A 15,073-nucleotide genomic window follows, 5' to 3' on the forward strand; every position below is an offset into this window, starting at 1 on the left:
ATGTGACACATATACATAATGGAGTATTACTCGGCCTTATAAAGGAAGAAAATTCCGGGGCTCCTGGCTGGCTCAGATGGAATAGCATGCAACTCTTGACCTTGGGGTTGTGAATTTGAGCCCCACATGGGGCATAAAGATCACTTAAAAAATAAAACTTAAAAAAAAAAAAAGGAAGGAAGGAAATTTTGATGTATACTACAACATGGAGGAACCCTGAAGACATCACATGAAGTGAAATAAATTAGTCACAAAAAGACTAATTCTGTATGATTCCACTTATACAAGGTATCTAGAGCAGTCAAATTCATAAAGAACGTAGAATGGTGGTTACCAGGGCCTAGAGGGTGGTAAGAATCAGGAGTTATTGTTTAATGGGGACGGAATTTCAGTTTGGGTCTTTTTGTCAAATAATAAGCTTAACAAAACCCAGGTGTGGTAAGTTTCTTTTTACAGAGGCTCTTGAGATCATTCACCCATTCCATAAAGATTCTCTGTGCCCAATATGGTGCTAGGGATACAAGGGTAGGGCCTAGATTCAGTCCCTGCACTCTGACAGTTTCCACTGGCACGTCAGGGGCAAACCAGAGACTCAGGGTGCACTGACTTGGGAATTCCCAGAGGAAATAAAGGCTGAGCCAAGCCCTGGTAAAGGAGATGAAGGGAAATAAGAGGAGGACATTCCATGCAGAAGCAGCAGAATGTGCTGAGGCATAAAGGCAAAAAAGCAGCGCACAGTCAAGGAACTGAGAGAAATCAATGTGGCTCATCATAGCTTGGGTAGACCTAAAAAGAGTCAAAGCTGCAGCAGGAAACAGGCTATTCACGCACAGCTTGCGTGCTAGCTTAAAGAGTTTGAACTTCATAGAAGGTCAATAGGAAGATGCAGAAAGGGTTTAGAAACGGGCACCACTGATCAAACCACTGATATTTGTAAAATGGATTGAAAAGGCAAAAAAGCTAAGGGCACCTGGGTGGCTCAGGTTAAGCGCCCGACTTCGGCTCAGGGCATGATCTCAAGGTTTGTGAGTTTGAGCCCCGCATCGGGCTCTGTGCTGATAGCTCAGAACCTGGAGCCTGCTTTGGATTCTTTGTCTTCCTCTCTCTCTGCCCCTCCCCCACACACGTGGGCTGGCGCTCTCTCTCTCTCTCTCCCAAAAATAAAAAGAAAAACATTTAAAAAAGAAAAAAAGAGGGGCGCCTGGGTGGCTCAGGCAGTTAAGCGTCCGACTTCAGCTCAGGTCACGATCTCACGGTCCGTGAGTTCGAGCCCCGCGTTGGGCTCTGGGCTGATGACTCAGAGCCTGGAGCCTGCTTCCGATTCTGTGTCTCCCTCTCTCTCTGCTCCTCCCCCACTCATGCTCTGTCTCTCTCTGTCTCAAAAATAAATAAACGTTAAAAAAAAAATTTTTTTTTTTTTAAAGAAAAGAAAAGGCAAAGCTAGAGACTACCAAAATGTCCCAGTGGAAGATGACAGGGCTGCACAGGACAGAAGCAATGAGGATGGCAAGACATGGAGAGAGCCAAGTGCTCTTTATTTTTTTAAAGATTTGATTTTCAAGTAATCTCTATACCCAATGTGGGGTTCAAACTTATAACCCCAATATCAAGAGTCCCATGCTCTACTGACTGAGCCAGCCAGACAACCCTGAGCCAAGTGTTCTTCAGAACACAGTAAACTTACGCATGGGGGAGGAGCTGCCCAGGACACAGCCAAGCACAACCAGTCACCAAAGAAAGGGCAATTCTCTGAGACCCACTTGCAAACTTTGGAGCCCGGGTGCTTGGCCTGTCAGTAGTAGTCCTTTACCAGCTCTGTTCTAGCCCTGGAGTTTACACTGTGCTCAAGCACCCAAACAAAAAATATACCTGCATCAGCGCAAACGTATCAGACAAACCCAGATTCAAATCTCACCTCTGCCACTGGGTTCATCATACACGCCAGTCAGCTTGTCAGAGACTATTCTTCAGCTATCTCCATCAGTCCAGACAACCTTTAATGTAGCCACTGAACTGGATCCTGGGCACGGTGCTGGAAGAGCTGCTGGTGGACCCTGGACAAACCCACTGTGCTTCAGTTCAGGCACTAGAGGCTTTTCTAGCATTGGAATCTAGTAAAGTAGGCCATTTTCAAAGGCCTAGATCTTGGGACATTAAAAAACAATTGCCAAGGAAAAAAGGAGGTGAGCATTTGCTTCCTTTTTGGTAATGGGTCAGAACAATGGTAGGAACACTAACAGATACAAGCTGACTTCGTCACGGGAGAGAGGCAACAAGGGGTTTTCATTCCCTAAGCAGATAACTGAAATAGACAGCACTTAGCTCCCCTATATTTAGCATCTTCACTAGGGCTTTTCTTTTCAAGCAGCAGGATATATCTGAGGAGCTTGGAGGCAAAGTTATTACCCCATATCATGACTGAAAGTAGGGCAAACCCATTTGATTTACTCCTTTCTTCCAAAGGGCAGCAAAATGGAAAATACCATTTGTCAGAGATGTGAGACAGCCAGTAAATGTAGAGGAGGGACAACAGAGGATAAGCTCTTCATGGCAGTGAGACCATGAGTTGGCCTCTACCTTCTCAGTTTCTATCCTTCACTGCTAACAACACAACACAAGCTAGAGCTAGAGGAGCAACTCTGTCTCTCGTGGACTCCAGAGAGAAGAGGACAGCAAGTGAGCATGGCCTCAGCTGAGCAGGAGAGCAGCAGCTGTGGCAAGGCCCTCAGCTGACCACAGAGCCATGTCTGCCCTGAAGACATGGAGGCAGGCAGTAGGGGCAAACTGGGGCCCTGGAAAATGACCTGCAATGAAAATGGACTGGTGGTTTCTGGGGCCTGTGCTGCCCTTCACCCCCCACCTCCCACCTCTGCTGACTCTCCCATAAAAGCAACTGTCTGCAAAACCCTGCAGTCACGCGGAGATGCAAGCACACTCCGATCAGCTTGGATTCTTCTTTTTTCTCTTTGGTTTTCCAGATTTTCTACAAATAACATGAATTACTTTGATAGAGAAAAATCATTTTCGAGACAGTTGGTGGCCACATATCGTGAAGGTCATTGGCTCTCACCCATCAGACTCTCCCTGGATTGTCCCAAGGCAACATTTCAGTGCCAAAGGGACACACTGGAGGACCTGGCCTTCATGGTCAGCTCCTCAGTACACCCACTTCCCTGAGCCTTGACAGGAGGACAGAGGCTACCTCAGAAAAGCACATCTTCAGAAACAACAGGATGGTCAAAATCCCTGCTCAGCGGAGAAGCTGGGACTCTGGCTCATATAGCACCCTGTGCGTCCCAAGCGCAACCCAGAGCACACACCCAGGAGACCCTCCTACAGTGACACTGGCTCAGCACAGCTCCAACTGACTAGAGTTTCTTCCATGACCCAAACTGGTCTAGTGGTGAACAGACGACAGGACCTTAGAAACCAGGCCTCTGGAATCTCACACTCTCCAGAGATATACAACAACATGTGGAGGGAAGGAGACCACTACTTTGCTGTTATCACCCAACCAGTCCTGAGAGACAGCCTGGAGCACTCTACCGGAGGAACCTCTGTGGCAACAAGTCTGACACTCCTTTCCTGCCTCCTGATGAGAAGCACCTGAAGAGTTTTAAAGTAACTGGAACACTTTGCAGCCGGGCTCCAGAGATAATACCCCAGACTCTGAAGCCCGGTCTCAGACACTCGAGTCTAATTCAGGACTGTGGGTCTTGGATTTCACCCCACATCTCAAGTTCCCTATAAGAAGAGGAGAGGTTGGACTAAAGGGCTCCTAAGCTCCTTCCCGGCTCTGACCTAGAGACTTTAATTCTTGGCAGAATAATGTCTGGATACTGTTACAAATGTGCTGTACCCAGATGAAAGCCCAAGATGGGGTAGACCCTGAAACAGCAATCAAAGAGCCACCAAGAAAACATCAAAAGTAAAGGAAATTACAGACCAATATATTTCATAAGTACAGATGCAAAAATTTTCAAGAAAACTGTAGGAAACCAAATCCAACAATGTATTAAAAGGATTACATACCATGACCAAGTAGGATTTATCCCATGAAGGCAAGGGTGGTTTAACATAAGAAAATCAACCAATATAATAAAACACATTAATAGAACAAAGGAAAAACACAACTATATGATCATCTAAATTGACGTAGAAAAAAAAACTTTACAAAATCCAACACTCCCTCATGATAAAAGCACTCAGAAAACTAGGAATAAAAGGAACTTTCTCAAGACAATAAAGGGTATTTATGAAAACCCAATGGTAAGAGACTGAAAGCTTTTCCTCTAAGATTACAATAAGACAAGGATGGCCACCTTTCATCACTGCTATTCAACATTGTAGTGGAAGTCCAAGCCAGAGCAATCAAACAAGAAAAAAAAAGTCATCCAAACAGGAAAGAGATATGTAAAACTATCTCTATTTGCAGATGACATGATCTTGTAAAAAAATCCCATCAGTACACAGAAAGCTCACTAAGCTAAAAGAAATGAATTCAGCAAAGTTGCAGGACACAAGATCAACATACAAAAAGCAGTTGTGTTTCTATGTATTACCAATGAACAATCTAAAAAGTAAATTAAGGAGTACCTAGGTGGCTCAGTTAGTTGAGCATCCGACTTCGGCTCAGGTCATCATCTCATGGCTCGTGGGTTCAAGCCCTGTGGCAGGTTCTTTGCTGACAGCTCAGAGCCTGGAGCCTGCTTTGGATTCTGTGTCTCCATCTCTTTCCGCCCCTCCCCCACTCACACTCTGTCTGTCTCTCTCTCTCTGTCAAAAATAAACATTAAAAAAAATAAATAAAGGGGCGCCTGGGTGGCTCAGTCGGTTGAGCATCCGACTTCGGCTCAGGTCACGATCTCACAGTCTGTGAGTTCGAGCCCCACGTTGGGCTCTGTGCCGACAGCAGAGAACCTGGAGCCTGTCTCGGATTCTGTGTCTCCCTCTCTCTCTGACCCTCCCTCGTTTATGCTCTGTCTCTCTCTCTCAAAAAAAAATTAAATAAACGTTAAAAAAATTTTTTTAATAAATGAATAATAAAAAATAAATAAAAAGGAAATTAAGAAAATAACTCCATTTATAATATAGCATCAAAAAAATAAAATATTTAGGAACAAATTTAGCCAAGGAAACAAAAGTCATACACTAAAAACTATAAAACACTGCTGAAAAAAATTAAATTAGACACAAATAAATGGAAAGACATCCTGTGTTCATGGATTGGAAGACTTAGTATTGTTAAGATGGAGAGGATTGTTAATATTCTCCAAACTGATCCACAAAAATCAACTCAATCCCTACCAAAATTTCAACAGTGTTTTTTGCAGAATTGGAGAAGTCAATCCTCAAAATCATATGGACATGCAAGGGACCCCAAGTAGCTAAAATAATCTTGAAAAAAGAAAAGCAAAGTTAAAGGATTCACACTTCCTGATTTTAGAACGCACTAGAAAACTACAGTAATCAAAACAGTGTGGTACTGACATAAGGTAGGAACATAGACAAATGGAATAGAATTTAAAGTCCAGAAATAAACCCATATCTATGGTCAAATTACTTTCAACAAGGGTGCCAAGTCCATTCAATGGGGCAAGAATAGTCTCTTCCACAATTGGTGCTGGGACAACTGGACTTCTACATGCAAAAGGATGAAGTTGAACCCCTCCTCCATATCATTTATAAAAATTAACACAAAATGGAGTAGCAATCTAAATATAAGAACCAAAACTATAAAATTCTTATTATAAAACAGGGAAAAGCTTCATGACCTTGGATTTGGCAATGGATTCTTAGATGAGACACCAAAATCATGATTAACAAAATAAAAAATTAGATAAACTGGATTTCATCAAAATTAAAATTTTGGGGGCATCTGGCTGGCTCAGTCAGTAGAATTCACAATCTTGATCTTAGGGTTGTGAGTTCAAGCTCCACGGCATGGAACCTACTTAAAAATTATTTTAGGGGGCGCCTGGGTGGCTCAGTCAGTTGAGCATCTGACTTCGGCTCAGGTCACGATCTCACTGTCCGTGAGTTCAAGCCCCATGTCGGGCTCTGTGCTGACAGCTCAGAGCCTGGAGCCTGCTTTGGATTCTCCATCTCCCTCTCTCTCTGCCCCTCCCCTGCTCATACTCTGCCTCTCTCTCTCTCTCCCTCTCTCTCTCTCTCTCAAATTTAAATAAAGATTTAAAAAAAATATATTTTAGGTAGGACACCTGGGTGGCTCAGTCGGTTAAGCCTCTGACTCCTGATTTCGGCTCAGGTCATGATCTCACGTTTCAGGAGATAAGTATAAATCCTGAAAACATTATGCTAAGTGAAATAAACAAGACATAAAAGGACAACTTTGTCTGATTCCATCAATATGAAATACCTAGAATAGGCAAATTCATAGAAACAGAAAGGTTACAGGTGCTGGGAGGTGGGTGGGAATAGGGAATTATTGCTTAATGGGTACAGAGTTTTGTTTGGGGTGATGAAAAAGTTTTGGAAAATGGTGGTGAAGATTGCATAAGACTGTGAATGCAATTAATACCACTGAATTGTACACTTAAAAATGGTTAAAATGATTTTTTTTGTTACCAATATTTTACCACACACACACACACACACACACACACACACACACAGTCACCAAGAACACTCCTAGGGCCCTGCATGTCAGCATTGGCCTCATCTGGCTTTTCCAGATGAGACAAGGAGGCCTTGGCACAGAGTACAGTGGAAAGCATCAGAGGATTCTGGCCTTATACCAGGGCCAAAAGAAGTCCCTCACCATAAGCAAATAACAGATGACAAAAGTAAAGAACACAGACCTAGCTCTTTTTATTTTCTATCAATTTCTTCTTATAGAAAATGTGGATTTTATGGGCTGGCAAGCCCACAGGCACTTTTAATAAATGCTGTTTAAAATATATGAACCAAGGATCATGGGACCTAAACATTTTAAATTTAAGCTCCATCAACTGAATGTCTCCAGGCCCACAGAACTCTGGTAGGAAGCGACAAAGAGGAGAGAAAAGAGACAAGCTCCTCAGCCTTAGGGCTAAGACAGCTCTTGGAGGCTAAGGGAAGGTATCGGCTCTGTCTGTCACCACTGCTCCTCTCCCTTGCCCCAGACCCCTGAAGAGCTACTAGAATCTTACCTGATAGTTTCATCTTGACATCTGACACCTTAGCCACAGCTCAGCAGGCTGGCAATCTTGTTCCTATCAGAACCTGCCCTAGATAAAGAAATCAACAGCCTCCCTAACAAGAGATCTCTAGGACCACGGTTACAAATGGCCCCTGGGAGACATTTCAGGAAAAACACCAACTGGCATTTAGGTCTGAAATAAGGGCTAATATTTATTTCATAGTCTGATGGGCTTGCTTAAAGCCACAGTCCATCAGGACACTGGCTGCTGTATACAAGTTGCTCCTCTAGCAGCCACAGCCCCACTTTGCCCCTCTGCTAAGAAGCCATCCAATTACCTGCTGAGCCCAATTCTGTGCAGGTCCCCCACTGAGAGACGGGGCATTACAGAGATGAATGAACTGAACCCAGCACCATCCAAGGAAGAACATGCCTGAGGCAAAAGGGCCTTGAGTCAGGATGTGCTTCTTGGGAAGAAGGTGTTTCTGAACGTGGGTCTGGAGTGCCTCATGCATCCACTGCCAAGGGCACTGTCAAAACACCCACAGAGCCCACAAGACAGAAAGGGGGACAACAGTCCCCATGGGTGGCCCCAGACAGGTTACTCACACTCCGGGTTCTGGCTTCTTCCCTAAGAATCTTAGGAATCTCAAGTACCAAGCCTTGCCTTTCCAGAGCCTGTCACATTCAGAAACCAAATACACTGCCCTTAACCAGAGTGTATAGGTAGTTGGTACCTTAACTTAATATGAAAGAGTTCCCACCAGACCCCATATCCAGTAGGCTCCGGGCCCTAACCTCTACTTCTCTGGCCCTATGTAACTATAGAGCTAAAGCATAGCTGAGTGTAGACACAGCAAATGCCCTTAGTTACTCAGACGTTACCCTTAATGTTCTAATTATAGGTATTCATCCAAAAACTGGCCTTGAGTTTGCTGGTTTGTAACTGAGCATCTTTCATTATTTTCAGGAGGGCGTCTTATTTAAGTAACGTTACCCACCATTACCTGGAAGCTCTAAGTTTCAATGAGTTTGAAAACATCAAATTCCAGATATTAAACCATTTTCTGCTTAAACTATCTGGAATGGTATCTGCTTTCTGCACTGGCCTCAAGTGACAGAACATACATAACGGCAATAACCTAGATTTGTTTAAAACTGCATCTCTCTGTCCTTCTGCCGTTTTTAAAATGTACATGGAGTCAGGGGCACCTGGCTGACTCAGTCAGTGGAGTATACAGCTCTTGATTTCAGGGTTGTGAGTTGGGGCCCCACACTGGGCGTAGAAACTACTTAAAGATAAAATCTTTTTGAACAATTTAGTTTAAATAAATAAATAAATATGTACACTGTGTCAGATGTTGATAAATTCTATGTATTATTTACATTTTGGTTTTTTAAAAAAAGCAAATATAACTACCAACAAACTCCTGGCACAACAGTTGTTATTAAAAGAGAGCATTCTAGGGGTACCTGGGTGGCTCACTTGTTGAGCAGCTGACTCTGGCTCAGGTCATGATCTCTTGGTTCATGAGTTCGAACACCACATCTGGCTCTCTGCTGTCAGTGCATAGCCTGCTTGGATCCTCTGTTCCTCTCTCTGTATGTCCCCTGTTTGCACTCTCTCTCAAAAATAAATAAACATTAAAAAAAAAATAAAAAATAGGGGTGCCTGGGTGGCTCAATAGGTTAAGTGTCCAACCCTTGATTTTGGCTCAGGTCATGATCTCACAGTTTGTGAGTTTGAGCCTCACATCGGGCTCTGTGCTGGCAGCATGGAGCCTTCTTGGGATTCTCTCTCTCTGCTCCTCTTTCTCTGCCCCATTCCTGCTCGCTCTCTCTCTCTCTCTCTCTCTCAAAATAAATAAACATTAAAAAATTGAAGATAAAATAAAAATATGATTACACACATACATATATACATACATAAGAGCATTCTAGGGGCACCGGGGTGGCTCAGTCAGTTGTGTGTCCAGCTCTTGATTTTGGCTTGGGTCATGATCTCCTAGTTCATGGATTCCAGTCCCACATAGGGCTCCGTGCTGACAGTGTGAAGCCTGATTTTCTCCCTGTCCCGTTCTCTCTGTCCCTCCCCCACACTCTCTCTCAAAATAAGTAAACAATAAATAAATAAAGCATTCTACCCCAATTTTTATAGCAACATTATCAACAATAGCCAAACTATGGAGAGAGCCCAAATGTCCATAGACTGATGAATGGATAAAGATGTGGTATATATACACACAATGGAATATTATTCAGCCACCAAAAAGAATGAAATCTTACCATTTGTAATGATGTGGATTGAACTAGAGTATACTATGCTAATACTATGTACTATGAAATAAGTCAATCAGAGAAAGACAAATACCATATGATTTCACTCATATGTGGAATTTAAGAAACAAAACAGATGAACATATGGGAAAGGGGAAAAAAAAGAGAGAGAGGGAAACAAACCATAAGAGACTCATAATGATACAGAACAAACAGGGTTGATGGAGGCAGGTGGATGAGGGATGGGCTACATGGGTGATGGGTGTTAAGGAGGGCAATGGTGATGAACACCTGGTGTTGTATGTAAGTGATAATCACTGATTTCTACTACTGAAACCAATATTGCATTGTATGTTAACTAACTAGAATTTAAATAAAAGTTTAAAAATACTAAAAATTTTAAAATTTAAAATTAAAAAATGAGAGCATTCTATAAAACAACCCACGCAAATTACAGATATATGGCTTTGCAAATTGGATTACAACCAGTTCTACTCAGCAAACCATCCCCTCTGCTTCTTTCCTTCCGGTTCAGCTCCACCTCAGCAATGTCCTCCGGAAGAGATGAGCTGAGCCCTTTCACCATCTGGGCACAACTGCCTTTCTCCTCTCTCCACTGGTTCTCATCTTCCCACTGCCTCTACCCCCGGAGCTAGTAGGTTTTGTCTCATGATGAAACTCTGACCAAAAAAATAGCAGCTGCCTGGTACACTGCCCATTAGGAAAACTTCTGGGGCTCTGACTAAGGACGAGCACTGTTATCAGTCAGTAACATTTGTTACCGAAGCTGAGTGAGCAGTTGGGGTATCTGAGCCTTGACACTTGCCATCTCTATAATCTAAGGTAAACTTCCCTGAAATGCCAGGTCATCTCTAAGGTCCAAGAGGTAGAAGAGGAAGAGAACATTAAGAGGAGTGCAAAAGACTTACCCAGCCCCTCCCCACTTCCCTACAATCCAGAGCTGTGCTTTCCGGCCCCTTCATGACAGAGAGGCTGAGCTCTGTTCTATCACTAAGTTCCCCAGCCTCATTTCTAGCAGTAGAGCCATGACCTCACATTTCAATTACAACAAAACACCGGGATCCTGGAGCTACAAAGATATTTCATGTGGATTTTGAGCAGAATTTCTGGAGAAGCAGAGGAACATTCTTGCATTTAGACATGGGTGTTATTCATCCCTCTCCCAGTGATCAGTCCTTTCTTTCCAATTTGACCCCTGACCACAGAGACCCATTCGGGGACTCTTGATTCTTTCCTAATAGCCCCAGAATAGGATAGCACAACACGCTTGCCATGCAGAGCTGTTGAGTCCATCCTCCTGTGCTCTAGCACAATGAGCTCCTGCTTCTCCTCTAACAGGGAATCTCCCTTGCATGGTGACCCATCTAGGGAAAAGAACAAACATTCCAGAAAACAAAAAACAATGAGGACAGGAACCGGGGAGGAGGGATACGCAGTGAATTTTAGGAATTTCTCTAGAGGCTGATGCTTGACTAAGGGAAGTCCCCAGTTATAAAGAAAGAAGCCATACTGCCCACTCTCAGCTCACAACTTGGAGCCTGGGTGACGATGTACAGTGAGCAGGGAGGTCCCAGGGAAGCCCAGATGTGCTCAGTGCAGGAACAAGTCCTACCAGAAAAGTGGACACCATGTGGACTCCAGTCCTCTCACCCTGTACCAGAGCTTCACCTCAGTATGCCCAGCTAGACCTGGGCTTTAACCCCCAACACAGGTAAGCAATACCACACTCCATGACGTTCCAGAACCCAAATACTCCATGTCTCCAGAAACAGTGCAATGTGTTACTGGGGAGAGATGCAACCCAAAGCTCAGCATCTGCCCATGAGGCCACCAGAATTGCAGGGCAGTCAGGAAGAACAGGGCACAACCACCATCTGTACCTGCCTTGGGCAAGGACAGACCCTACTTCTGAGGGCAGGTAGGACAAAGCCTTCCCCAAGTCCACAGATGAACACCTACTTCTCAATGGCTCTGTACAATGTACACAGACTAGAGTGAAGGAACTCAGGGTGAGGGACCAGTCACATGCTGTCTCTAGGTTGGAGGGCCCGATCTCAAGTTGCTCTCTGGACAAGGAACATGGCAGGTGAGATCTTGATTGAGTGAGTGGCTGAGTCTCCATGGAAAATTATGGACAGTGTTGTCTTTCAGATGGGACTTGGCAAAAACCAAAAAACCAAAGAGTAAGCCCATGCAGAGTCTTTCACCCCCAGAAAGCCTCTCTGCCCACCAGTTTTCTACATCCCTCTTCTATATATCTCACCATACAGAAGACCAGCCAAGAGAGAGAGAAGACATCTGCTTTTGGAAAACCATGCCTGGAGTGTAGGACCTAAAGCTACTGGCCCACACTGGACGGGGCTCTCACCAAGAGGAGCCTGGCTGCACCAGAGCAGCAGTCTCTTCTACTCTATCCACTCTCAAAAGTATGGGCAGATCAAAAGTCCTCAAACACTGCTACTTCCCTCAGAATAAAGCCCATACTCCCTTGCCAAGGCATACAAGGTATTTCCAATCTGGCCCTTGCCTACCTCATGCTCTGTGTTCCTCACAGAGCACTATGCACTATTCCTTCTACCTACAGCATGTTTCTCAACAAAGTGAGAACCTGAAATCTTCTAATTCATCCTTCCAGATTTAGCATCATCACCTCTTCTATGAAGGTTTCCCCAAACTCTCAGGTACAGGAGGAAGCCCAACCACTGGGCCACTCCTGGGTATAGCGTACACTATAGAATGGACTTTTCTACACCACCCCATGAGGTCATGTGCATAGGCATATCTGCCTCCTCTCTGGATGGGCCTCATGCCTGTGCTCATGGGTCCCAGCCTGGGACTAAGACTAAACAATGGGTGCCTCATTGTGGTGTACAGAATTAATGATGAATGCTTTACTGCCTGGCCAAAGGAAGTCAGCTGCAAGTTCAAGCAGAGGCAGGCTGACTGTGGCCAGGGCCTGGGCCCCAGCTGCAAAGAAGAGCCCCACCTCAACTCCATCCAGTGCTCCAGCCCAGGCTTACTGTTCTTGGGTAGAGCCACCCATCACATGTCAGAAGACTGCTCCTGCTGGGATGATGTTACAATCTATTTTGAGGGTCACACTGGAGCATCTGTCAGCCTGGCCAGCCACACCCTCCATGTGTCATCACTAAGAGCCAGGGACACCCACAGGTCCACAAACTCTGCTTAAACAATCATTTCCCCTAGGGATCCTCAGCTTCAGGGCCTTATTGGCTTTCTAACAAGATCAACCCAGATGCCCTTATCTTCTGGCACCATTGGCAGGGCTCTGATGTCTCCTCACCCCACCAGACCCACTCCTGAGGTTCCTAGTATTGGTGACTCAGCAAAATGCAGCTGAAGCCCATCAATTTGTGCCAAGCTCTTAGCTGAAACATAGCCCCTCCTTCTTCAGCTCTTTCTTACATTTAAGGAGTGCCCAGAATGCCTAGCACTCTGACTCCATGCCAGTTACCAACCAGACTCATTGTAGGTCCAACAGGTCTCACCTGCTAAGAAATTCCTGCTCATCCCTCAAAACCAAGCCCACATTCTGCCACCTCTTTCAGAGAACATTTCAGTCCACTCTCTGCTGAGTAGGCCACAAGTGCCCTGAGGACAAAGCTGGCCTGTGCTGGCTTTACCTTTATTCTCTCTATACCCAGCATGGGCCTAGCACATAGTAGGTATGAATAAATACTCCTTGAACTCCCAGAATAAAACTTTATAACTAGACTAGATTAGTATGTTCTTCTACAAAAGGCATCATCAGAACAAAGCCTTTCTAGAAAATGACACCGATAACTGGGTTCAAACACCTTTTACAAATGTACTCAAATCTAGAGAAAAATAGGTTTATAGATTCAGTAAGTCAATCAAGCCCAGTAAAGAGCATGCCACATTTCTCTAGCCCCACTGAGCAGTAAACACTTTGTAGCTCTGTCCCCTAAGAACACTGTGATCCCCTAAGAATCCAACTAGACATTCCTTCACTCTACCCAGGGAATGGATTCAATGGGGAATGTCAGCAACAGCATGGACACCCATGTCTGGGATCAGGCAAGGGCATCTAACAAGTCAGGCTATTCCACTGCACACCCAAAGCAGTGCCACCAATGGCACCAATGTTTGGGTAGGCTGCCAAACATTCTAGGGATCAGGGCTCACTGACAAAACAGGTAAATTATCATCTGCTCCAGCCACTTTCCAGAGATGCTGTGAGGCTTGAACTAGATAATACAGGAAAGCTATACAACCGGTTAACACCTGAGTCATGGACCAAAGCCAGGTAAGAAGCACACCTCCGATATCAACAGGAAACAAAAAACAAGCTGATCACTTTGTCTTGTAACTGCCCTTGGACTCCTCAAAACCACTCTTGGGCCATACCAATATCTGGCTACATCCTAACCATGAGAAGGCTTTCAGGGATTCCGTAAAGAAGCCATGAAGAGACATTTACATACTTGCCATCTGACAGTGGTCAATTAACACAGGGCACTAACAGGAGCACCTGGGTGGCTCAGTCGGTTAGGCATCCAACTTCAGCTCAGGTCATGGTCTCGAAGTGTGTGAGTTCAGGCCCCACAACAGGCTCTGTGCTGACAGCTCAGAGCCTGAAGCCTGCTTCAGATTCTGTGTCTCCCTCTGTCTCTGCCCCTACCCCACTCACACTCAAGATCCATTTAACAACTGAAATTTGAAAAGCCACTTGAAGGAATCCAGGTCTCTACATGTAAACACTCCCCTTTTGAAAAACTGTTCTTTTCTCTCTAGCTCAGCTGTTATCATAATACAGACTACAGAGAAAACAAGTGATTTTCCTCCCTGCAGGTTTAAGAAATGCCCCTCAATTTCTGGCAATATGAGACTCCTGCCACTGCCATTTCAGTCTATACTAAAATTATTTTTGTAGTGTTTGTTTTGTTTTAAGAGATCATTCTCATTCACACTAGTTTTCAAACACATTATAGGTATATATGTGTTTTTATCAGATGGTGGAAAGGGAAAATGGAAACTTTAAGACCCTCCAATAGGATGTTTCCTATCAGTAAATCCACTAGATGGGAATAAAAGTGAAAAGATGCAACAGCTTGCCATGACCAGAATTTCAGAATCATAGTTATGGGGTTAAAGGCAGCTTAGACACTGGCCTAGCTCCCCACAGTATAGACAAGGAGATGGAAGCCCCACCATCTACCCATGACCACACAGCCGTCCCAGGAAAGGACGTTACAACTTCACTGAGGAAGCAGGCAAACCTCCAACTATGGCAATCCTCCCCCAGCACAGCCCGTTGGCTGGGCATTTTGCATGCACCATAAGAGGGGCAGTCCCTAAGAGAGAGGAAGTATTCTGAATGCTCAAGAACACACATTCAGGGTTGGCACGAAGGTCACTGGTGTAGTTGGCAAACTTCCCACATCAGATTTAAGGTCTGATGAGGAAAGCCTTTCCAAGACAGCTGAAATCATGTTCTTTTATAAGTTAAACACCTGCTTTGTCACAGTCAATGGTAAAAAAGGTTGACTAGAAGGAAGAAAAAAAGAAAACTGAAAAATCTCCCCTCTGATTTCCTGTGTCTGCTTAGATCACCCTAAAATGGGGAGCCTCCCTAATGCTGACTTTAATGAG

At 44.5% G+C, this 15,073-nt stretch overlaps 1 protein-coding gene across 3 annotated transcripts in view; it reads right to left on the minus strand.

Annotated features, from left to right (window-relative positions):
* The window catches only part of RANBP10 (RAN binding protein 10), a 61,364-nt gene that overhangs the window by 44,213 nt on the left and 2,078 nt on the right, over positions 1–15,073 (minus strand). The window lies entirely within an intron of this gene.

The sequence above is a fragment of the Felis catus genome, chromosome E2 (assembly GCF_018350175.1).
Source record: "Felis catus isolate Fca126 chromosome E2, F.catus_Fca126_mat1.0, whole genome shotgun sequence".
NCBI classification, from domain to species: Eukaryota; Metazoa; Chordata; class Mammalia; order Carnivora; family Felidae; genus Felis; species Felis catus.